At 31.5% G+C, this 25,091-nt stretch overlaps 1 pseudogene; it reads left to right on the top strand.

The window, feature by feature from the left end:
• The first annotated feature begins 22,901 nt into the window (after positions 1 to 22,901).
• Positions 22,902 to 24,826, top strand: LOC135963148 (uncharacterized; annotated as a pseudogene).
• Positions 24,827 to 25,091: the final 265 nt, after the last annotated feature.

Below are 25,091 nucleotides of genomic sequence, written 5' to 3'. Positions count from 1 at the left end.
GGTGTTTTTTTTTATCCATATAACTTATTACCTATTGTTCTTAGCAAAATGTGTCCCAAATAGTTTAGATAGCAATTTATGCAATCTTTCGAAAAAAAAAAATAAAAAAATTTAATAAAATATTTTTGATTTTTTTTTTTTAAATCAAAAATATTTTTGACTTTTTTTTCAAAATGGTCCCTTTTTATTTTTTTTTTTTATTTTTTTTAAGAAAGCTTAGGTCTTTTCCTAAGCGACCTATATGGTCGCTTAGTGGGATGCGAGTGGGATATCTATAAAAAAGTTGGTTCACTTGACGTGAAATGCCCCATATATAGATTCTAATAAATAATTTGTAGATATACAATTTAAATGAATAAACAGATATTACTAAAAAACTACTTGTTTCGTTACTCACTGTAATTTCATCCCACGTAGCTCAGGCCTGTGCATTCTTCGTTGATGAAACCCAGTTGTTGTTGTTGATTCATTATAAATAGAGCAATTATATTACAAATAAAATATCAATAACAATAATAATACTTAATATAAGAGATTCTAAATAAAAAAAAGGTTTACAAAATAGAGAAACAACATTTATAAAATTTACACATTTGTCTTATTGAGATACAAAAAAAACGAATATGATGAAAAAAATGACTAAACTAAATTTAACAAAATAGGGGTATTCACAGATAGTGTAGAATTACAATACAATACAAATTTAGAAATTTTAACTATAAGTAAAATTAATAATTTGAATATTGTAAATTGGACATAGGTAACTACATATATACACTTACATAAAGATATTTTCATTAATATTAAATTAATACTAGGGAAAATATAAAGAAATTTTTAAATTTAATTATTTTTAGGTAACATAAAATTATAAACTAATTGAAAATTAATAATTAAATGCATTTTTCATGTGGCTTTTAGCATTAATATAATTTCGTCAAAAGTCGTATGGATAGTACGAATAAATAGTGATATTAATGAATATTAAAATATGTTAAATATTTTAAATATACATATATTAAAATTAATTAAAATGTGATATTACTTCTCGATGACCAAATTTTTATTAAGGGTTTGATGAGGTTATGGTGAATATTCTGGGTGAAGTCTTCGGAGGTTGCAAAATGAAGCACGTGGATTATCGTCACCATTTATCCAAAAATTATTACCTGCTGGTATATAAGGCTACGTCTTGTCGCACACCAATCTGGCAAAATATTTTCTTTTAAATTTGCTTCCAGATCAAATTTGTTTTAATTTTCTGATTTTCTATTCTTTTTATATTTAACTTATTAAATTATATCTTTAAACAAAACTATACTTTAAATACTCTTTAATGTAATCAAATAGCTTTAACCTCTTTATACAATGACGGTCATTAATCGATTTCTTTTCTTTCTTTTTTAATAATTGAGCATAGTATATTTTAATTTCTCGAATTATCCGTGTGAATACACCTGTCTTATTCACTCATTCATAAAATCCACTCATTAAATTCCTTTAGAATTATTTATTTTATTCCTTCATAAAACCTAATTAAAAAAAAACTAACGGAACATTTACTCACTCATTGAGACGTTTTAGATACTCATTTCATTGAATTGACTCATTCGTTCCATTGAGAATCAAATGGAATTGAAACGAACAATGAAATGAATAAAGTAAAACAAAAACAAACGGGTGGATAAAAAAATAAATATCAGTGATGAGACGAACGGGACGATAATATAAAATATTTATGTTGGTTTGGAATAATTAATAAAATAAGGTGAACCGTCACATATCATCTATTTTATTCCATGCAGCATTGAGCATCCCATTACTATCCGTTGGTGATAAAGAAACCAAGTTTTTTATGGTGCTTGATATCCCCAAATGTCGGGTATGATCAATTTCAATCCCATTGAGTTCATAACGGATTTCGTCAAATAGATATGCGACAAAATTATTCCTTAATTTAAAATTGGATGAAGAAGGTACTAATTTTGTATTAGTTGCATCTTTAACGAATCCTTTTACATATATAAAACTTTCTCCATGTAAGACATATAAATCTTGATTTTGTATTGAAATTCTAATTTCATCATTATTGTTGTATGACTGAAGATATGGTGTATATGTGTGGTAGTCCTTTTTAATTATATCTTCATCAGACAAGGGTTTTTCTAGAACATCGAGTATTGAACTCATGTTTTTTTTACTTTAAAATTCAGTGATTTAAGGAATTTCTTATTTGCTTTTGTCAAGTTTTTACGTGGTAAGGACTTCTGTAGTTTTGATTTTGTTGATGTTTTTTTACTGCTAGAAAATGATACTTTATTTCGGGATGTATTCTTATAATAAATTATCATTATTTGCTTGGCTTTAAATGAATTCTAATTGTAATTTGCTCTCCTCGGAAATTTATTAAATCTCCGTCTTGATCAACTACTTGCAGAGTTAAGGAGCTTATCTCTCGACAGTTAACAGGCAAATAAATGAGATTTCTAGGAATCTCACCAATTTTATACCCTGGTGGTACGTTAATTGCAAACTCATGTAATGTGTGTGCTTGAGAATTATTCATATATGTATTGATAGCTATATTGCTCTCTACTCGCAAAAGATTTACTTTAAAAATATTAACCGGAAGATCTGAATAGTGATTTTCATTTGGATGAAAGATTTTTTTATTAAACCCAAACAGTTTTCCAATGGTATTTTCTTTATTAAAATAAATCGAATCATTAGAGCTATTAACTCTTACTTGTATTGTATTATTATTAGCCTCAATATCAATTTTATTTTTAGGATTATATCGTTTGTATTGTTCTTTAATATAATCTACAATATCATTCAATTCATAGGATCCAATTGGAATTTCAATTTCATGTTCACCAATATGAAACTTATTATTATAGATGTCTACATTTGGAATACTGTTGTATGAATGGAAATCAGTTAGAGCACACTCATATTCACCATCCAAAACAATTGGAGGAAAATAATTAGCTGAGAGCTCAGATGAGATAGAGCTCAATGTTAGTGTTATTGACATTATGATTGTCGGATTGTTAATAAGTGAATTAAACACAGTGTTGTTGTTTATAAAAAATATTTTATTGATATGATTTTCTTATTTTATAATACTTAGATACTAACTATTATACCTAATTATTATTACTAACTACAATATGTCTGCTTTATTAATCCAAGAATTATGATGACTTGGAAAACCCTACGATGAATTTTTCTGTTGTAAGCATTAACTAAATCTTTATAAATGTCCAGCCAATAATATGAACCTTTGAAACTAAACTCTCTCCACATCATTCCTTTTAACGTTCGATTGAATCGTTCTACAATTGATGCTTTCATTATACTAAATGTTGAGTAGTGATTGATTTTATATTTATCCATTAGTTTTTTAAAGTGTTTATTGAAAAACTCTTTGCCATCATCTGTCTGCAAATTTTTGGGGATGCGTCCTTGTTTGAATATATTTTTCATTGCTTGAACTACTTCAGGTGCAGTTTTTGTTTTGAGAGGTGCAGCCCAAGCAAATTTTGAGAATGTATCAATTACAGTTAACAAATATCGATAATTTTTATTATATGTGGAATAATTCCCCATTTCAACCAAATCAGCTTGCCAGAGATCATCTATTCCTTTCATCACAACTCTTCGACGTCTAAAAACTTTTCGAGCCTGTTTATGGAGTTCATTTACTAACACTCTTATATTCTTCTTCTGAATTTGTTCTTTAATATCATTAATATTCTCTTTTAAATGTTTCATTATTCCCTTCTGTGTCTCTTCCATGTAATATTGCAAAAACACTTTATTGACAACATCATTCTCTTCCAAAGCATTTGCCCCATTTCTGATTCTTTTGTTTTGGACGTCAATGTTGTTATTCGTATCCATAAAGAACCCCAACAATTTAGGTGCATTTTTTACTGAAATTATACCGCTTGTATTGTTCAGGTAGTGTCCAAATTTATCAACAGACATAGTTTGTTTAGATTAATATTATTATTGTATAATGTTGGCTTCATATAATTCTTCAATTATTGATACAATGCTATTAATAGTCTAAGTCGATCTACCAATTCATTTGGATCATCCCAATATATATAGTTGGGTTTTTGTGAGTTTAGATTCATTAATCCAGTACCCATATAATTCTTTTTTGTTGTATCTTGTGATGATGTTGAAGGTATTGGCGATAGCTTTTGATTTTTTTCTTTGAACAATTTTCCTATAATATGTCGATATTTATAGGCTCTGGTACCTTTTATTGGACCATCAGGTCTGTACTGTCGTTTGTATGCATTTGTATTGACTAATATCTTTTTGTAAATTTCTAGTTCAGATTTATCATAATTCTTTGGTGTTTTATGAAACATTAATGAAAATAGTCCTGGTGTAAGAGCCCATATTTGATTTCCAATTTGAATTTTGTCACCATTAAATTTTATTTTACTATCACCAAAATTCCATTCATTATTGGAATCTCTATGTGCACCATATAGATTGTCTAACTCATTTGTTTTCTCCAAGAACGACAAGTCACTATCATTCTTATTAGTATTTAAAATCTCATTTTCTGACTGAGAATAATAATCATCATTATCATCATCCTCATCATCAAGTGAGTTTACTAAAGTATCCTCAACTATCTTTTTTGGAGTACTTCTATGTATATCAGCTGGTAGTTGATTCAACATGAAACTTGTATTATTTGTGTTTTCATTTTTAATTTCTTTCTTTTCAATTTTGGGATTTCTCTTTATATTCTTAGATTTTTTAATAAAATCATTTAAGGGTTCTGTTATGGGTTTAAATCAGCGAAATGCAATGAGCTCTCAAATGAGCTCTCTTGTTTTTATTTTCACATGTACGCAAGCCAGTGTTGCCACCAAGACAATTATAAACTACACATGCCTCATGCCTAAATTACACATACGAGAAAAAATTACACGTGTAAATAAATGTTCGTGATTTCAATAGGAGAAATTGTCTAAAATTGTCATGAATATAAAAGGTTTGTCACAGTCGACTCTGGATGTTTGGACCAAATAGATCACTTTATTGTCAATGGACAATTTTCACTTGTGGTGATTTTAATTTATCCAGGAATTGGATATATTGGATTTTTTAGTGAACTTTTCTAATTTAATGAATTCTTGAGATCAGTCAAATATGTCAATCCCAAATACGCCTTTAACAATTATTAATCAATGTCCTTTGGAAATTGTTACATTTCTATTAAAAATTTAACAAGCACACTGTTTGCTTTCGAATTTTAATTTATTCCTAATTTATATTAAGTGCTTTGAAATCAGTTTTGTTTTCCGTTTCAAAGATAAATATTTTTTACTATTTGTTTAAAAATTATAGCTCTGATCATTTTCCTTCCCAGTAAATACTTTACCATAAAATCTTGTAACGTTTATATTTTTAAAAATTGTAGTTATAAATTTGAAATTAAGTTTCCAAAATAGTAAGTCAATTTTAATGTTTATTATTTAAAACTCAAGCCAGAAACCAGACAGACAATAGCATAAACTCAAAACAGTTCTTACGGGTATAAAAAATAACAGGAAACAATTTGTAAATAAATTTTTCTCACACAAATTCCTACGTTCTTGTTTTTTTCTCTTAAGATTGGCTAACGTTACCCCGAAATAACTGCAATTACCGTAACCGATATAATAGTTCGATTTTGGTTTTCCAATAACAATTTGTAATTGTTATATTTTGTTCATGTTGAAATTAAAAGTCTTATATGTATATAAACTAAAATTTAGGCCCTAATTTTGTAAATCACGTCACCAAGTGATATTTATGTGGAAAACAAAAACAAAATTTCAAAAATTTTAAAAATTTGTTTTTGTTTTATGTACAAATTCTGAAACGCACCAAAATTCAATCGTTGATTTGCCTTTCATAATTTGAAAATTGTATATATAAAACAAAAACAAATTTTAAAAATTTTTGAAATTTTGTTTTTGCTTTCCACATAATCACTTTTGTGACGTGATTTATAAAATTAGGGCCTTAGTTTCTATTACCAATATTACGCAAACAAAACTATCACAAACGGCGAAATGTCCATATGGAAAACCAAACAGCAATCTCCAAATTACTTATCGTATTTTTCTGCAAAACTTAATGTTAATTTAGTTCAAACTTGATTCATATCTTCATCTTATATATAAATAGGCCACACGTTTTTTTGTGGTACACTTTTAAGTATGTTATTGTCCACCAATATTAATAAAACATATTGTTTTCGAATTTCGGCCACCGGGAGAGTACATATAATTCCATTATACTGAGTAACAAGCGAGTACAATATAATAAATATGAATACATTTAGAGATACTGGATTTGTATTTATTTGAAATCCATACTATCCATAATTCATTCATTCAATTAAAATCCAAAATATAGATAAAAGACACACATTGACAATATATTTTGGATATAATTGGAATTTAAAATTACACATGAATTACACATTCACTCAATTACACATGGGCTACACATCCAAGTTAAAATTACACACAATATGTGTAATTACACATGAAGTGGCAACACTGACGCAAGCACACACATTGTATAAAAACAGTCAGTCTCGCATGAGCATTGATAGAAGCAGGTTGTGTTACGCTTTTATGCTTGTTTATTTCATTATTTCAGATATTTGTTTTTGTTTTTGCCAGAGAATAATTCTCAACTCATACAACTACAATATCTAAAAACTGTAGTGGTGTGAGTTTGCATTTCGCTGGTTTAAATGTATCTATAAGTTGTTCGTGTAGATCTACTTCACCAGATTTTATACTACGAAATTTTTTCTTTAATATATTTCTACTCTTTATCAAATCTTTCAAAACCTTTTCATTCATTTTCAATAAGTTGTTTCGTAGATCAGATAATAGCTATCAGGATTAACAGATGTATGATTAAGTTGTAGTACGTTTAAAAGTTGATATAATACTAATGTTTATCTATATTCTATATATGTATATAAAAGAGTAACGTTACTGACTGACTGACTGATTCATCATCGCACAGCCCAAACGGCTGAAGCTAGAATCACGAAATTTTAACTGTGGGTTCCTCCCTCCCCAAAACGATCCGATAAGAAGGGATTTTTGGAAATTCGAACGTTTAGGGGGTAAAAAAGGGTAAATTCGGTAACCTTATATCTTAAAAACTAATAAAGATACAAAAAAACTTAAAATTGCATGTTACTGCATTCAAAAAATAAGCTGACAGGTGTTTCGTACTTTTTGGAAATTCGAAACTTTTAGGGGAGAAAACGGGTAAAACCTGTATTTTGGTACTTTTTTTGCACCCTATGTATCTTTTAAACCAATAAACATAGAAACAAATTTTAAATCGTATTCTTTAACTAACAAAAAATAAAAAATATAAGTTTGGTACTTTTTAGAAATTCGAACCTTTAAGGGATAAAAATTGTTTTAATTTTTGGTACTTTTTCATAAAATATGTTTTTCTATAATTTGACATAGACATACGAATATTTTATTATGAGCTCCCACCACGTTACAGAAATTTATTTGAATGAAATTGTACCACCTCAATGGGGATAAAAAAGGTACCAAAAAGGGGATAAAATCGGGAAAATACATTATATTTGAAATTATTAAGCCAATTTTGATAATTTTTTTTAACGTTGGTTCCTGGATTCATACAAAAATTAACTAACAGCGTGTTATTTGGAACTCGAGTACCAATGTGTATATTGGGCCAAATCCGCGTAAACAGTTTGGTACTTTTTTTAAAACATATTTATTCTTGGGCACATTAACACAGATTTTAATATTTTGATACATGCCTATAGCATAAACAATTTTGGCAAAATGGAATATTTTTAAATTTCAAACTTGAGGGGTGTTCAAGTAAGAAAAGGGAAATTGGTACTTTTCTCCTAATGGTACTTTTTTAAAATTTAAAATTATTTCAGTTATCGACATTAAAGTTAGCTGATATGTATTTGAGTGAAGTTAGTGTTAGGAATAGGGTATAATATTTAGGTACCAAAATGTGTGAACTGTACTATGGGTACTTTTTTGTTCATCTAATGGTACTTTTTTGAAATTTATATAATAATGGACTTAGAAACATGAAATTAAACATATATGGTCCTAAGTGAGTGAGAATTCTAGCGGGAGACTTTTTGGTACTTTTTCTTTATTGGAATGGTACTTTTTGTAATTTCTTCACCAATGAACCTAGAAACATGAAATAAAGCTTATATGGAACCGAGTGAGTGGGAAACCACAAGTGTGGGCTTTTTGGTCCTATTTCTATATTATAATGGTACTTTTTTGAATTTTCTATAGCAATGGACTTAGAGACATGAAATTAAGCATATATGGTCCTAAGTGAGTGAGAATTCTAGGGGGAGACTTTTTGGTACTTTTTCTTTATTCGAATGGTACTTTTTGTAATTTCTTCACCAATGAACCTAAAAACATGAAATTAAGACCGGAGTGAGTGGGAATCTACAAGTGACTGCTTTTTGGTACTTTTTCTATATTCGAATGGTACTTTTTGAATTTTCTGTAATAATGGACATAGAAATATGAAGTTAAGCATATATGGTCCTAAGTGAGTGAGAATTCTAGGGGGAGACTTTTTGGTACTTTTTGTTTATTATAATAGTACTTTTTTGAATTTTCTATAACAATGAACTTAGAAACATGAAATTAAGCATATATGGTCCTAAGTAAGTGAGAATTCTATGGGGAGACTTTGTGGTACTTTTTCTTTATACGATTGGTACTTTTTGTAATTTCTTCACCAATGAACCTAGAAACATGAAATAAAGCTTATATGGGACCGAGTGAGTGGGAAACTACAAGTGGGTGCTTTTTGGTACTTTTTCTATATTCTAATGGTACTTTTTGAATTTTCTATAGTATAATGGACCTAAATATGAAATTAAGCGTATATGGTCCTAAGTGATTGAAAATTCAAGCGGATACCTCATGGTACCTTTTGTTTATTCTAATGGTACTTTTTTTAATTTTCTATAGCAATGGACTTAAAAACATGAAATTAAGCATACATGGTCCTAAGTGAGTTAGAATTCTAGGGGAGACTTTTTGGTACTTTTTCTTTATTCGAATGGTACTTTTTGTAATTTCTTCACCAATGAGCCTTGAAATATAAAATAAAGGTTATATGGACCAGAGTGAGTGGGAATCCGCAAGTGGCTGCTTTTTGGTACTTTTTCTATATTCTAATGGTACTTTTTTGAATTGTCTATAAAAATGGACTTATAAACATGAAATTAAACATATATGGTCCTAAGTGAGTGAGAATTCTAAGGGGAGACTTTTTGGTACTTTTTCTTTATTCGAATGGTACTTTTTGTAATTTCTTCACCAATGAACCTAGAATCATGAAATAAAGCTTATATGAACCCGAGTGACTGGAAAACCACAAGTGTATACTTTTTAGTACTTTTTCTATATTATAATGGTACTTTTTTGAATTTTCTATAACAATGGACTTAGAAACACGAAATTAAACATATATGGTCCTAAGTGAGTGAGAAGTCTAGGGGGAGAATTTTTGGTACTTATTCTTTATTCAAATGGTACTTTTTGTAATTTCTTCACCAATGAACCTAGAAACATTAAATAAAGGTTATACGGACCCGAGTGGGTGAGCAACTACAAGTGGGTGCTTTTTGGTACTTTTTCTATATTCTAATGGTACTTTTTGAATTTTCTATAAAATAATGGACCTAGAAATATGAAATTAAGCGTATATGGTCCTAAGTGATTGAAAATTCAAGCGGATACCTCATGGTACCTTTTGTTTATTCTAATGGTACTTTTTTTTAATTTTCTATAGCAATGGACTTAAAAACATGAAATTAAGCATACATGGTCCTAAGTGAGTTAGAATTCTAGGGGAGACTTTTTGGTACTTTTTCTTTATTCGAATGGTACTTTTTGTAATTTCTACACCAATGAAACTAAAGCCATGAAATTAAGCTTATATGGACCCGAGTGAGTGGGAAACCACAAGTGGGGGATTTTTGGTACTTTTTATATATTCTAATGGTACTTTTTTGAATTTCCTATAATAATGGACCTAGACTTTCCAAAAAATCGAAGAATTTCAAAACCGCGGTTTCGGTTTTAAAAAATTAAAAACCGATCGGTTTCGGTTTTGTGATAATTTATTAAATCTTAAGTATTATAGAAACAAAATTAGTTGATAATATAGTAAATGATATACAAATATAAAATTCAAACTTGACGGGTTATGGTTTAGTGAATGCGAATTTAAAAGTGATAATCAATGGTACTATTTCCTTATTGCAATGGTACTTTTTGAATATTTTATAATAATAAACCTAAAAATTTAAAATTAGGAACACATTTTGCATTTTCTATAATAATGGACCCAGAAATATGAAATTAGACATTTACAATTAGATTCACAAAGTGAGACTTGATAGTACTATTTCTTTCTTCTAATTGGGGTGGCGAAGCGCACCGGATCAGCTAGTATACAATAATTATAATAATTTATGTTGTTATGAAATAGTCAAACAGCTTTCGATACCGTCCATTATCCAATTCATCATCTTTACTAATCATCAAAAATCCATATTTATCCTTCCAACATTCCCTACAAATTTCATGAAACTTTTCAAAACTCATATCGCTTGCAACATGATCACTATAAACATGCTTCATATTCATTTCATCTTGCTTAAACATTATAATCACATTAGCATTATCTCGTATCAAATGTTTTGGAATTCTTGTATAAGTTTGACATAAATAAAATGAATCAACATCTTTATGTCGACCCATACAAAAGTATGCGCGTATATTATTCTGCTTTTCACATGCGACATCATCAAATATCATAATTGAGTTGGTTTTTGCTTTATCAGGAGATATTACAGACTCATTATCTGAAAATTCCCATTCCTTTAATTGGTGTGATTAGTTTTCTTAAATATTCATATTTTGGTTGATATAATGATTTTGAGTATAAATAGATGTTTTCAAATTTTAGTCCGTTAGGACTTTCCAACAATCCAATCATAACGTTTGTCTTTCCACAATTCGAAGGACCTACTATCAGCGCTCGAATAGAATTTGGTAATAAAGTACTATGTCTTGTTTTTATTTTAGTATTCGTTGAATTGTCAACATTGCGAACTGATATGTTTTTATGTTGTCTAACTAAACGCATCTTTATAACTGATTGTAATAATAATTTGATTAATATTTTTTATAGAATAAAATAAGATGGTTATACACTATAACAAAAAGGTTAATTATAAAAGAGCAGTCACTGGAGAAGGTTTAGTAAATAAAATAATAAATTGCGGCCCTGGAACCAAACTTAAAAAACGTTTAAATCAGGGTGATAAAGGAATAAATAAATTAGACGCTGCTTGCAAGGAACATGATATAGCTTATTCAAAGAATAAAGATATACATATAAGACATCAGGCTGATAAAATTCTTGAAAATAAAGCTTGGGAGCGAGTTCTTTCAAAAGACAGTAGTCTACCAGAAAAATCATTTGCTTATTTGGTAACAAACACAATGAAAACAAAAAGAAAATTAGGTATGGGAAAAAAAAGCTAAGTAAATTCAGTGGAAGAAAACTTTTCAGTGGAACAATTAAAACAGCTACTCAAATTTTAAATAAAGAAAAACCACAAGATATTAACACTGCCATTAGAATTGCACGTAAAGTTATTAACAAATCTTTTAAAGGGATAAAGTCTCAAGTTGTTATTCCTCGTGTAATAAACGTACCGAAAATTGGAGGTTTTCTTCCATTAATACCAATATTAACTGCACTTGGAGCAATTGGTAGCTTATCTAGTGGAGGCGCTGCTATAGCAAAAGCAGTAAATGCAGCTAAGAATGCAAAAAATCAACTCGATGAAGCAACCAGACATAATAAAACTATAGAGGCCATAGCAATGGGAAAAGGTCTCTACCTTAAACCTTATAAAAAGGGATATAGATTGGTTTGTAAAGACAATCCAAAAAAACTTTTAGAAATGCTACCTAGAGGAATTTTCATGCTAGACTCACTACCGAAACATTCGAAAAAAATAGAATGTGGCATTATCAACTTAGATTCATCAAGAGGTCTTGGAACACATTGGGTAGCATATTATAAAAATAATCAACAAAAACAATATTTCGATAGCTTTGGAAATTTACAACCGCCTTTGGAATTGATTAAATACCTAGGAAAAAACATTAAATATAACTACAATCAACATCAAAAATACAACTCATATAATTGTGGACAATTGTGTATTAGTTTTTTATATCAAATAACTGAAAGGAATAAATAAAAAATGCATTCATTTTATTTTTTTTTTAATTAATAAAGAAATCGTTTTATTTAAAAAAAAAAATTTTTATTCATATACAGTGAATGTCACTTAAAATCGTACACCATCGTAGTCAAATTTTATTCATTAGTGTTAGAAAGTTGATGTTTTGGAAATATTTTAAAATGCTATTTTTATATTGTGTGTGCTATTACCTATCAGAAAATTGGGTATAATTTTAATTGCCCTTATCCACAAACAAAAAAATTGGGTAAGACTGTCAGTGCCCAGAATATCAACGCTTCATTTAAAATCGTAAAGGCACTAAAAAATAGCAAATGATACCCTACAAAGTATTAGGATTATTTAATATTAAATTTTTTTTTATTTTTTAAAGTTTTAATTATAATTTAATATAATTGTACGAATTTAAGTGAAATATGAATTTTGTGATGTTCATCAATATTTTTTTAACGAATTGAGGTTTTGTTAACATTTTTGTTGAAATACATATTTTTTGTTCCAATTAATAAAATGACTTTTAATTTTTTATATAATCACCTATTATTGCCTGTATAATTTCATAATATTTAAAAAAAAAATATGTTGTACGATTTTGAGTGACACTCACTGTATATATAGTATATATTTTTTATATATATTAAATGTATAAAAATAGGGAAATATAATATAAATGAATTTATAAGATTACTAAATCTGCCAAACTGGATACTGTCCATTTGGAATGAAGTCAACCATTTCCTCAAATGTGTCCAAGCGCAAACCTCGCTCTCCTTCTCTTTGGACTCGATATATACCCGATGATAGCTCCATCATCTCCTCATCCGTTATTGCATTATACCGGTTTGGTAAGAACATCGTATGTTCCTCTAACTCAATCTGAATTGTTGGCCCATACTTAGTTGTCATCCTTTTTGCATTGACAATTGCATATTTTTTTGCTGTTTCCAAATCTTTAATATGAATTAAAGATTTGTTACTGAAACTATTAAATTTTTTTATTAGGGTTTTAGCCGAATCCATTTTTAAGTAGTTATCCCTTTCACTTATTTTTCGATATTGATGATTTTATATTTTTAATAATTCTTATTAGCTAAATTGAATTTTCTAACGAAATGTGTAAGTTAATTAAAAAAATCTTTTTGAAATGAGTGAAAGAAAATATATATATAACATACCATGCTGCTCACTCTATCCTAAATAATAAGAAGAGGAAGTATATTGATAAAAATATTATGTAAACAAAACGTGAAATTATTTTATTTAATTTAATATATGTATGTAGTATATCTATCCCCCTCACACTAGCTGTTGAATCGTAGTGGAATTAATTAAATATAATTCTTAGAAAAAAAAAATAAGGACTCTATAGTGTAAACCGTGAAAGAGAGAAATATTGGTCAAGAATTATATGAGAGAGAAAACTATACATATTTTTTATTTTTTTATTTTTAGAATCAAAAATGTTATGTGAAAGGATTCTGATAAATCCAGGTAATAACCGATAATGTTAGTCAACTACTAAATATGAGCCAAATTAGAAGTATTATTGATAAATTTGTGGAAGACTTTGGAGAGTCACTGCTCTACGAGCATAAAGAAATGTTGAATTTCTTTATTTCCATGCTGGAGCAAAATGAGGAGTATGGAGTGTCGGATGGTGAAGATGGAGAAATGGGAAGCCATTTCAACTGCTGCCCTTGGTCCAGTGCTGAATGTGAGGAGTGTCCTGACACCTGTAGGTGTACTATATTTAATTTTAGAAAGCATTTAATTTTAAAAATTGTAGAAGGATACTATACCTTTAGTTCATAGTATTTTTAAAAAAAAAATAAATAAATTCATTAATAATTAAGATAAACAAATAAATAAAGAAAAATATAAATACAAATATATTACTGTTTCACTTTTAATAAAATAAGTTAGGTAGGAAAATAAAGAAAAAAAAACATAAACAAATAAATAAAAAAACGAAAAATATAAATGGGGCATTTCACGTCAAGTGAACCAACTTTTGAAATCGATGTCTTCCGATCGCGATGAAATTTGCACCAATGTTAGTTCTATTGGATAGTAATTCGGACACCATTTTTCAACAAGACATTTTGGCCAAACAGGTGTTTTTTTTTATCCATATAACTTATTACCTATTGTTCTTAGCAAAATGTGTCCCAAATAGTTTAGATAGCTATTTATGCAATCTTTCGAAAAAAAAAATTAAAAAAATTTAATAAAATATTTTTGATTTTTTTTTTTAAATCAAAAATATTTTTGACTTTTTTTTTCAAAATGGTCCCTTTTTATTTTTTTTAAGAAAGCTTAGGTCTTTTCCTAAGCGACCTATATGGTCGCTTAGTGGGATGCGAGTGGGATATCTATAAAAAAAAATATTTTGTAACTCAAGATTTAAAATTTTTGAATTTTTTTGCAAAATCAAAAACTTTGTTGACTTTTTTTTAAAAAAATGGACCCATTTTTTAATTTTTTTTTTTGCTCAGAAGAAAGCTTATGTGTTTTCTTTTAACACCCTTTTTGTCGCTTAGTGGGATGCGAGTGGGATATCTATAAAAAAAATGTTTTGTAACTCAAGACATACAATTTTTTACTTTTTTTTGAAAAATCAAAAACCTTTTTGACTTTTTTTTTTTCCAAAATGGACTCTTTTTTTATTAATTTTTTTTTCTCAAAAGAAAGCTTAGGTCTTTTCCTTTAAAACCTTTTTGGTCGCTTAGTGGGATGCGAGTGGGATATCTATCAAAATAAATGTTTTGTAACTCAAGACAAAGGTTTTTAAATTTGAACTATTTTAATTTTTTTCATATTTCGATTCGTACAGACATCCAGTCTTTCATCCCTGGCATCAGGCGACTCATATCATCTCGCTGATAAAACTGAGTTATTAGAGATTTAGTATCGCACTCCAAAGTTTTTCCCTTCTTTTTGTTTGGGAGTGTGAGAATCCCATGCTCAGCAACCAATTGTTTAGCAATTCTTGCTTTTCGTTGAGACGTTCCAAACTCAGTCATTGTTTTTGCAGAACTCCATGTTCTTGGAGCAAGCGTGAGAAGTTGAATTCTTTCAGCTTCACTCTGTGACGTTTTGTATTTCTCTTTTATTTGTTCAAGAACTTCTACTGCATCCTTATGGTATTGGTTTCGACACTCATTCGTTGAATTTGAAAAGTTAGAATAACCATCATCATCAACAGTTCTGTCTTCATTCTCGGAATTACTTTTGTCTTCATCTGGAATAACTTCAACGCAAGGCTCATTACTATTCAAATTCGGTAATTCGTTCAACTTTCCGAGCTCTTTCCTGCATGATCCACAAATTTTCAATCGTTTTGACAGCGCACGATGGGGCCAATGACCAGTTTTTGAGGCAATAAATCACAGGAAACAGCTAGACCTTTCAAATTTCGTACAGATGATAATAATGAGCCTTTAAGTCTTCAATAAAAAAATTAAGTCAATCGGGCAGTGCCACGCCCATTTTCAGTAGGTGGATTAAAGTACTACTGCGGTTGATGATCACCAGGAAATATTAAGTTTCTGAATTTCAAATAGGTCACATAAATGCTCATCTATGACTTTAGTAATAATTTCAAGTCAATTCGCCTACTGCCACACCCACCTCTAGTGACAGGAAATATATGCATCGCTATAGGCGGATCTTGAAATTAAGCGATAATTGCATCAGTCTGTTCAAGATACATTTATTTAGAAACTTACTTTAAATAAACAAAATAATTCATATTAATACATTTAAGAAAATTACTTAAAAAAATAATAAAATTCTTGCTGTGTGAGTGTTCACAACATAAAAGTGATTTTCGGAAGTGGGCCTTATATGGGAGCTTTGTCTAATTAAAGACCGATCGACACAAAATTTGGTGGTGCGATTTCGGCTTATATAAAACTTATTTGTGCTGAATTTGGTTTGGATATCTATATAAATAAGATTTTTATGAGAGCTTAAATATTTTCAGATAGGTCAATCGTATGGAGGCTAGGAGAAATAATGGACCGATTCTAACCAAATTCAACAGGCTTTGTCCCTGGGACAAGCTTGTACCAAATTTTGTTGAATTTTCTTTAAAATTGGAACCTGTAGTTTGATTAAAAGGTTTACATTGACAGAAGGACAGACGGACGGACGGACATCGCTTAATCGACTCAGAAAGTGAGCCTGAGCAGATTGGTACACCATAAGGTGGGTGTTGGAACAATATTTTTGCTCGTTATAAACATCAGCACTAACCCAATATACCCTCCCCACTATGGAGGTTAGGGTATAAATATCCAAATTTTTAAGTTATACGCTATCTGGAAATAAATTTTTATAAACAGCGGCAAATGGCGGCAGATGGGTTTTCCAAAAAATTATAGTACACATTATTACCTTTCCCCACACATATATTTTTTCACGGATACGCTTGGATAAACAAAGTTCTATTCCAAAGAATATATGGACGACAGCAAAAACTTCACAAAAAGGACAACACAAGTTGACACAAAAAAGTATTTACTACATCTAACTTTTTTTTGAAATTTTTAATAACATTCTAATTTACACACCTTTACAAGTGTTTTCCATTTTACAAAATTTTTATAAACTTAAAAGTTTTTGTTTGACGACTAAAATTCCTTTGTTGTTTCATTATGATTGAATGTCTGAAAATGTAGCAAAGCAAAACTTGGCAACTTTGGCAGCTCGGCATGTCGCCATGAGTTGCCACCTGACTTTAATTTTTTAATATTTGAGTGTTTCAAAGTGTTAAATATAAAATTCCGTTATTATTTTTTTTAAATGGTTGACTTGAAAAAAAGACTTTTTGCCTCAAAACCTGTCATTGGCCCCATCGTGCAGCGTAGGGAATTTTTTTAATAAGCCGTTGGAAATATTTCGCATATCTGATGATCTGTGCTTCATTTTGTTAAAGGGATTAAAACAAAAAGACGAATAAATTTCATTTTCAACCTTAGCCTTTTTAGAAGTCGTAGACATTTTGAATTTTGTAAGTATTTATGTAAATAACACACGTCTTAACTTTAACGCTGTTTTTAAAAAACTGATTTCCGTATGTCTTCAGAATGACAATAAATAGTTTTTTAAGATCATATAGGTAGTACGTTTTAATGAATGAGTCTAAAATCTATTATCAAGAAGGGCTTACATACTAAAGTACCTAGTTTAACCAAATGTTACAAATAATAATAAAAATAAACCACCATATAAATAACCTACCTGTCAACTTCTACCTCTCCACCCACTTCTTAAAGTCAAATGTCATAAAATAATAAATAAACTGGTACTTCGGAGAAGGGCCATAAAATATTTCCACTTGATTCCAAAAATTTGTTTCTGGGGCACCTGATATTTTAACAATGAAAATCACGTGCGCTGAAAACTACCTCTAGGATTGACTAAAAAAGCCGCAAGATACAAAACTCAGACAAATTTTGGGGGTGGAAAATTAATAGCGGTCGGCCTCATATTGCACCCCTCCAGTGGCTATTATCGGTCAGTTGTTGTGGTTTTTATTTTTAAGGTTTTAGAAACACTTACACACAAATATGAAAAAAATCAATTTAAAAACATTTGTCTTGAGTTACAAAACATTTATTTTGATAGATATCCCACTCGCATCCCACTAAGCGACCAAAAAGGTTTTAAAGGAAAAGACCTAAGCTTTCTTTTGAGAAACAAAATTAATAAAAAAAGAGTCCATTTTGGAAAAAAAAAAGTCAAAAAGGTTTTTGATTTTTCAAAAAAAAGTAAAAAATTGTATGTCTTGAGTTACAAAACATTTTTTTTATAGATATCCCACTCGCATTATGGACGACAGCAAAAACTTCACAAAAAGGACAACACAAGTTGACACAAAAAAGTATTTACTACATCTAACTTTTTTTTGAAATTTTTAATAACATTCTAATTTACACACCTTTACAAGTGTTTTCCATTTTACAAAATTTTTATAAACTTAAAAGTTTTTGTTTGACGACTAAAATTCCTTTGTTGTTTCATTATGATTGAATGTCTGAAAATGTAGCAAAGCAAAACTTGGCAACTTTGGCAGCTCGGCATGTCGCCATGAGTTGCCACCTGACTTTAATTTTTTAATATTTGAGTGTTTCAAAGTGTTAAATATAAAATTCCGTTATTATTTTTTTTAAATGGTTGACTTGAAAAAAAGACTTTTTGCCTCAAAACCTGTCATTGGCCCCATCGTGCAGCGTAGGGAATTTTTTTAATAAGCCGTTGGAAATATTTCGCATATCTGATGATCTGTGCTTCATTTTGTTAAAGGGATTAAAACAAAAAGACGAATAAATTTCATTTTCAACCTTAGCCTTTTTAGAAGTCGTAGACATTTTGAATTTTGTAAGTATTTATGTAAATAACACACGTCTTAACTTTAACGCTGTTTTTAAAAAACTGATTTCCGTATGTCTTCAGAATGACAATAAATAGTTTTTTAAGATCATATAGGTAGTACGTTTTAATGAATGAGTCTAAAATCTATTATCAAGAAGGGCTTACATACTAAAGTACCTAGTTTAACCAAATGTTACAAATAATAATAAAAATAAACCACCATATAAATAACCTACCTGTCAACTTCTACCTCTCCACCCACTTCTTAAAGTCAAATGTCATAAAATAATAAATAAACTGGTACTTCGGAGAAGGGCCATAAAATATTTCCACTTGATTCCAAAAATTTGTTTCTGGGGCACCTGATATTTTAACAATGAAAATCACGTGCGCTGAAAACTACCTCTAGGATTGACTAAAAAAGCCGCAAGATACAAAACTCAGACAAATTTTGGGGGTGGAAAATTAATAGCGGTCGGCCTCATATTGCACCCCTCCAGTGGCTATTATCGGTCAGTTGTTGTGGTTTTTATTTTTAAGGTTTTAGAAACACTTACACACAAATATGAAAAAAATCAATTTAAAAACATTTGTCTTGAGTTACAAAACATTTATTTTGATAGATATCCCACTCGCATCCCACTAAGCGACCAAAAAGGTTTTAAAGGAAAAGACCTAAGCTTTCTTTTGAGAAACAAAATTAATAAAAAAAGAGTCCATTTTGGAAAAAAAAAAGTCAAAAAGGTTTTTGATTTTTCAAAAAAAAGTAAAAAATTGTATGTCTTGAGTTACAAAACATTTTTTTTATAGATATCCCACTCGCATCCCACTAAGCGACAAAAAGGGTGTTAAAGGAAAACACATAAGCTTTCTTCTGAGCAAAAAAAAAATTAAAAAATGGGTCCATTTTTTTAAAAAAAGTCAACAAAGTTTTTGATTTTGCAAAAAAATTCAAAAATTTTAAATCTTGAGTTACAAAATATTTTTTTTATAGATATCCCACTCGCATCCCACTAAGCGACCATATAGGTCGCTTAGGAAAAGACCTAAGCTTTCTTAAAAAAAATAAAAAAAAAAGTCAAAAATATTTTTGATTTAAAAAAAAAAATCAAAAATATTTTATTAAATTTTTTAATTTTTTTTTCGAAAGATTGCATAAATAGCTATCAAAACTATTTGGGACACATTTTGCTAAGAACAATAGGTAATAAGTTATATGGATAAAAAAAACACCTGTTTGGCCAAAATGTCAAATTTTGACCTCCTATAACTCAGAGAGTTCTTGACCGATCTTGTTGAAAAATGGTGTCCGAATTACTATCCAATAGAACTAACATTGGTGCAAATTTCATCGCGATCGGAAGACATCGATTTCAAAAGTTGGTTCACTTGACGTGAAATGCCCCAAATATATTACTGTTTCACTTTTAATAAGTTAAAATTAGGTAGGAAAATAAAGAAAACACATATACAATCTTTTTGTGTGTACTCTTTTCTAATTATAAAGATTGGCATTGAACCTTTTTTCTTTTTTAACAAAGGAAATCATAAATCTCTAGTAAATAGTATTTAAAATAATAAGTAAAATTAGGTAGGAAAATAAATAAAAAAAAAATAAACATATACAATCTTTTTGTGTGTAGTTGACTTTTTCACAGCGATCATTTTCAACCTGCTAAATGTATTGTAAAATTTAATGAATCCCAACATAAACCCTTTTTCTTTCTAATTCAATACGTTGACCTTTCATTTATTTTAGAGTTTGGTAAGAAAGGTGATCATAAATGTCTTGTGGTTTTCCTTCGACATAAAACAGAGGACGAACAGCCGATCATAAATGTCTTGTGGCTTATTTTTTATTTTCATGTTTTGGTTTATTACACTTGACACAATATGCATTTGTCCCTTTTTTTATCCCATCTACAGCAAATAAACTCGCACGTGTGCATAATTCATTTCGTCGATCCTTTCGTGATTTGAATTTATAATTATAATAAATATTTAGTTTCTGAGCATGCTCATTCATGTTTTAGATAAATTTAGTATGCATAATATTATAAAATTTAAAACATAGTTGAAAATTGAACATGTTCAATCTTGACTCGTATTCAGCTTGCACATTCATGTAAATTTAAAAAAAAAAACACTTGTTGTAAATAAATTTATTCCTATTAACAATTTATTTAAACACCTGTAAGGAATAAATTAATATCAGTTCAAGATGAGAAGACAAGACAGAATTAGGAGGAGGAACATATTTTTAAAGAAAATGTCATACAGAAGTTTAATTGACAAGTTTTTATACGATTTTGAAATATTAGTGTTTAAACGCTTATTGTTCAGAAATATGAGTGTTTAAACGCTTATTGTTCAGAAATATGACTGTTTAAACGCTTATTGTTCAGAAATATGAGTGTTTAAACGCTTATTGTTCAGAAATATGAGTGTTTAAACGCTTATTGCTCAGAAATATTAGTGTTTAAACGCTTAGTGTTCAGAAATATGAGTGTTTAAACGCTTATTGCTCAGAAATATGAGTGTTTAAATGCTTATTGTTCAGAAATATGAGTGTTTAAATACTTATTGTTCAGAAATATGATTGTTTAAACGCTTATTGCTCAGAAATATTAGTGTTTAAACGCTTATTGTTCAGAAATATGAGTGTTTAAACGCTTATTGTTGAGAAATATGAGTGTTTAAACGCTTATTGCTCAGAAATATTAGTGTTTAAACGCTTATTGTTCAGAAATATGAGTGTTTAAACGCTTATTGCTCAGAAATATTAGTGTTCAAACGCTTAGTGTTCAGAAATATGAGTGTTTAAACGCTTATTGCTCAGAAATATGATTGTTTAAACGCTTATTGCTCAGAAATATTAGTGTTTAAACGCTTATTGTTCAGAAATATGAGTGTTTAAACGATTATTGCTCAGAAATATTAGTGTTTAAACGCTTATTGTTCAGAAATATGAGTGTTTAGACGCTTATTGCTCAGAAATATTAGTGTTTAAACGTTTAGTGTTCAGAAATATGAGTGTTTAAACGCTTATTGTTCAGAAATATGATTTCTTAAACGATTAGTGTTCAGAAATATGAGCGTTTAAACGCTTACTGCTCAGAAATATGATTGTTTAAACGCTTATTGCTCAGAAATATTAGTGTTTAAACGCTTATTGTTCAGAAATATGAGTGTTTAAACGCTTATTGTTCAGACATATGAGTGTTTAAACGCTTATTGCTCAGAAATATTAGTGTTTAAACGCTTATTGTTCAGAAATATGAGTGTTTAAACGCTTATTGCTCAGAAATATTAGTGTTTAAATGCTTAGTGTTCAGAAATATGAGTGTTTAAACGCTTATTGCTCAGAAATATGATTGTTTAAACGCTTATTGCTCAGAAATATTAGTGTTTAAACGCTTATTGCTCAGAACCCCTGCTGCGGGTAGTCACCTTGAGTCTTCGGGCACGGTGCAGGGGCTTAAGCATCCTAAGGATGTGATCTAAGAACTACCCTCCCCATACCTCACAGCGTCTGTCCTCTATGTTAAGAGCGGCTGTGGGGTAAATGACCATCTTCGGTCGCCTAGCGATCACGACCTCAACTTGGTAGCGCCTGTTCCCTTAGTTAGGGCGGCTACCAATTTCCTCTGTCTGCATTTTCTGATGTCGGTCCGGGACTGTGGTTTGGGTTACCTAGGCAACATAACCGTACCTGCTAGCGTCTGTTCCCTATGTTAAGGGCGGCTGGAAATTACAATCTGGTTCTGTCAGTCCGAATGTTTTTGGTGAAAACTCAAATCCAGGATGCGTCTGTCTCACATTGAGCGGCATCCTGGTCTGCGTCTGACTCCAGTGGAGCGGCAGTGTCTTTTTCTTACCTATGGTAGAGGTATAAACTGCCAAACCCCCCCCCATGAAATGTCAGTTTCAAACGACGGCCCTATGTCCTTGGTCGAGGGTGCTAAAATCTCCAAGGGTAACGTGAGTACTCAGGCGGAAGCCACAGGTCTGAGTGCCACTGGAGCTACTGTGACTGCGACGAATACCCCGGGTCTGGTAGTCGGTGATGCTACTGGGGTAAATAAAACGAATAGTTTTTTGACTAGACAGGAAAGAGTGACTTTGGACGACAGCGACGACAACCTCTCAGGTCTGAAAGGGTTAAACCTTTATGAGACTGATGAGGAGGACTTACTCATGGTGTCCTCCGAGCCGCTAAAAGCGAATGAAGACGTACATCCGGAGGCCCATGACCCTGCAAAGGGAGACACAGAACAGAAAAACAGGAAACAGGACTCAGAACAGGACGAACGGAAAAGGTTGGCGGGCTACAAACGCTCTCTCCGGTATGTCAGGACGTTGGACTCGCGAGATCCCGCGTCTTTGACCACCAGGGAAAAGCGTTTGCGGCGTAAACATACCTACCACATACAGAAGTATGAGGCCATGCTAAATACTACTGTTGTGGAGGTAAGGCCAGCCAAGACTACGACCGAACCAAACCAGAGCAGGCAGGTGATCACATCTAAACATGTGCCCCATGCCAGCACTGGACCGAACACGATCACCGTCTCGGAGGATCTTGACGTACGCCCATCTACATCAAAGAGGGCCACGTCGGGGCCAAAGAGAGGTGATGACCAATGCGGCACGACGAAGTCTGCTAGCACAACACCCAAGGTGCTGTCCGCAATCTCCTCTACTCGAGGAACCGCGACGGCTTCCAAAGGTACAGCAAGCAGGCCTAGTATTAAGCGGCAAAGGTCAGGTGAAACGCAGGTGTCTGAGGGTAAGCGGCTGAAACCATCAACTAGCTTAACATCAGCACCTGAGCTACAAGTAGCCATCATAGATCGTAGTCAACCTGATGGGAAAATGACTACGGACAGATGGCTGCTTCTGGAGGAGAAGATCTTGCGGGCACTAGTGGACGAACTCGCACGCAGTGAGGATGATTCCTTCACTGCATTCGAAGGTTAAATGGTTAAAGGGTGTCAAGATCATCGGGTGCGGTAACGAGAAGGCTCTAGGCTTTCTTAGTAACTGTATCCGAGGAGTTGGCGAACTCTGGCCCAACGCAAGAATCGAAATCGTCCCACTGGATCAAGTACCTTTTCGTACGACGGTGAGAGTGTGGGTCCCTCCTCCCCTTTTGGAGGACGAAGCCACGCTAACACTTATAAAGCGTCAGAACAAGGAACTTGGTACAGAGGACTGGACGATTGAACGAGGACGCTCTAGGGACAAAGGAGAAGGCAAGGATCTCTGGATCAAAATTGGTTCAGAATCCCTCCGACTCCTGCGTTCTTCGCAAGGCGTCATCAAGTACGGGCTAAACCAACTCCGGTTGATCTTGCCCGCGGTGAAGCGCAATGATGAACCCAAGCGGCCTGAGAGTGGTACAGATTAATCTGCACCACTCCGAAGCAGCATCGGACGATTTGCTGCGCTTCATGGAGAAGGAAGCTATCCACGTGGCCTTAATCCAAGAACCCTGGCTTGTAGCCAGTAAAGTTCGAGGCGTCCGGTCACGAAACTATGTGCTCCTTTCTCCGAACCCTGAAGGTAAAGTAAGGAGCTGTATTTTGGTCAGGAAAGACATTAAGGTTTTCCTTCTATCTAATTACAGTTCTGGTGATTTAACGGTAGTTGCACTAGAGCGACAAGGGTTACCAACCCTAATCATATCATCTGCGTACCTACCATACGACGAAGCTAATCCGCCCTCACGTGCCGTACGCACACTTGTAGACTGGTGTAACACAAGGGGCCATGATCTCATCATAGGATGTGATGCTAATGCCCATCATACTCTGTGGGGGAGCTCGGATATAAATGACAGGGGTGAGTGTTTACTTCAATACCTTCTATCTACTAACCTAAGTGTTTGCAATAGGGGTAATATACCAACGTTCTTCAATAGGATCAGGGAGCAGGTCATTGATATTACTTTGGTAGGGAACACTGACTCAGTTAGAATTCTTGATTGGAGAGTTTCACTCGAGTGCTCATTCTCCGATCACCACAGGATAGTGTTTACGATACAGCTTACACTGGATAGGGAAAAACCCTTTAGAAATCCTAGGAAAACCGACTGGGTCAATTTCTGTAATCTTAGTGACACCATACCACATCCAGCAATGGATAGATTAAATGGTACACGGGACTTGGACGACTCGGTGGATTTTCTATCCAGGTCATTAAGGGAAGCCTACTATGCTTCGTGTAGGGAGCGGCAGGGACCTAGGAAATTCCGGCAACCATGGTGGAATCCTAGACTAATGCAGCTAAGAAAGGAATGTAGAAAACTTTTTAATAAGGCGAAGAGGGACCAAGA

Source organism: Calliphora vicina, unplaced genomic scaffold (genome assembly GCF_958450345.1).
Source record: "Calliphora vicina unplaced genomic scaffold, idCalVici1.1 scaffold_18, whole genome shotgun sequence".
Taxonomy (NCBI): domain Eukaryota; kingdom Metazoa; phylum Arthropoda; class Insecta; order Diptera; family Calliphoridae; genus Calliphora; species Calliphora vicina.
This window is presented reverse-complemented; position numbering and strand designations above follow the sequence as displayed.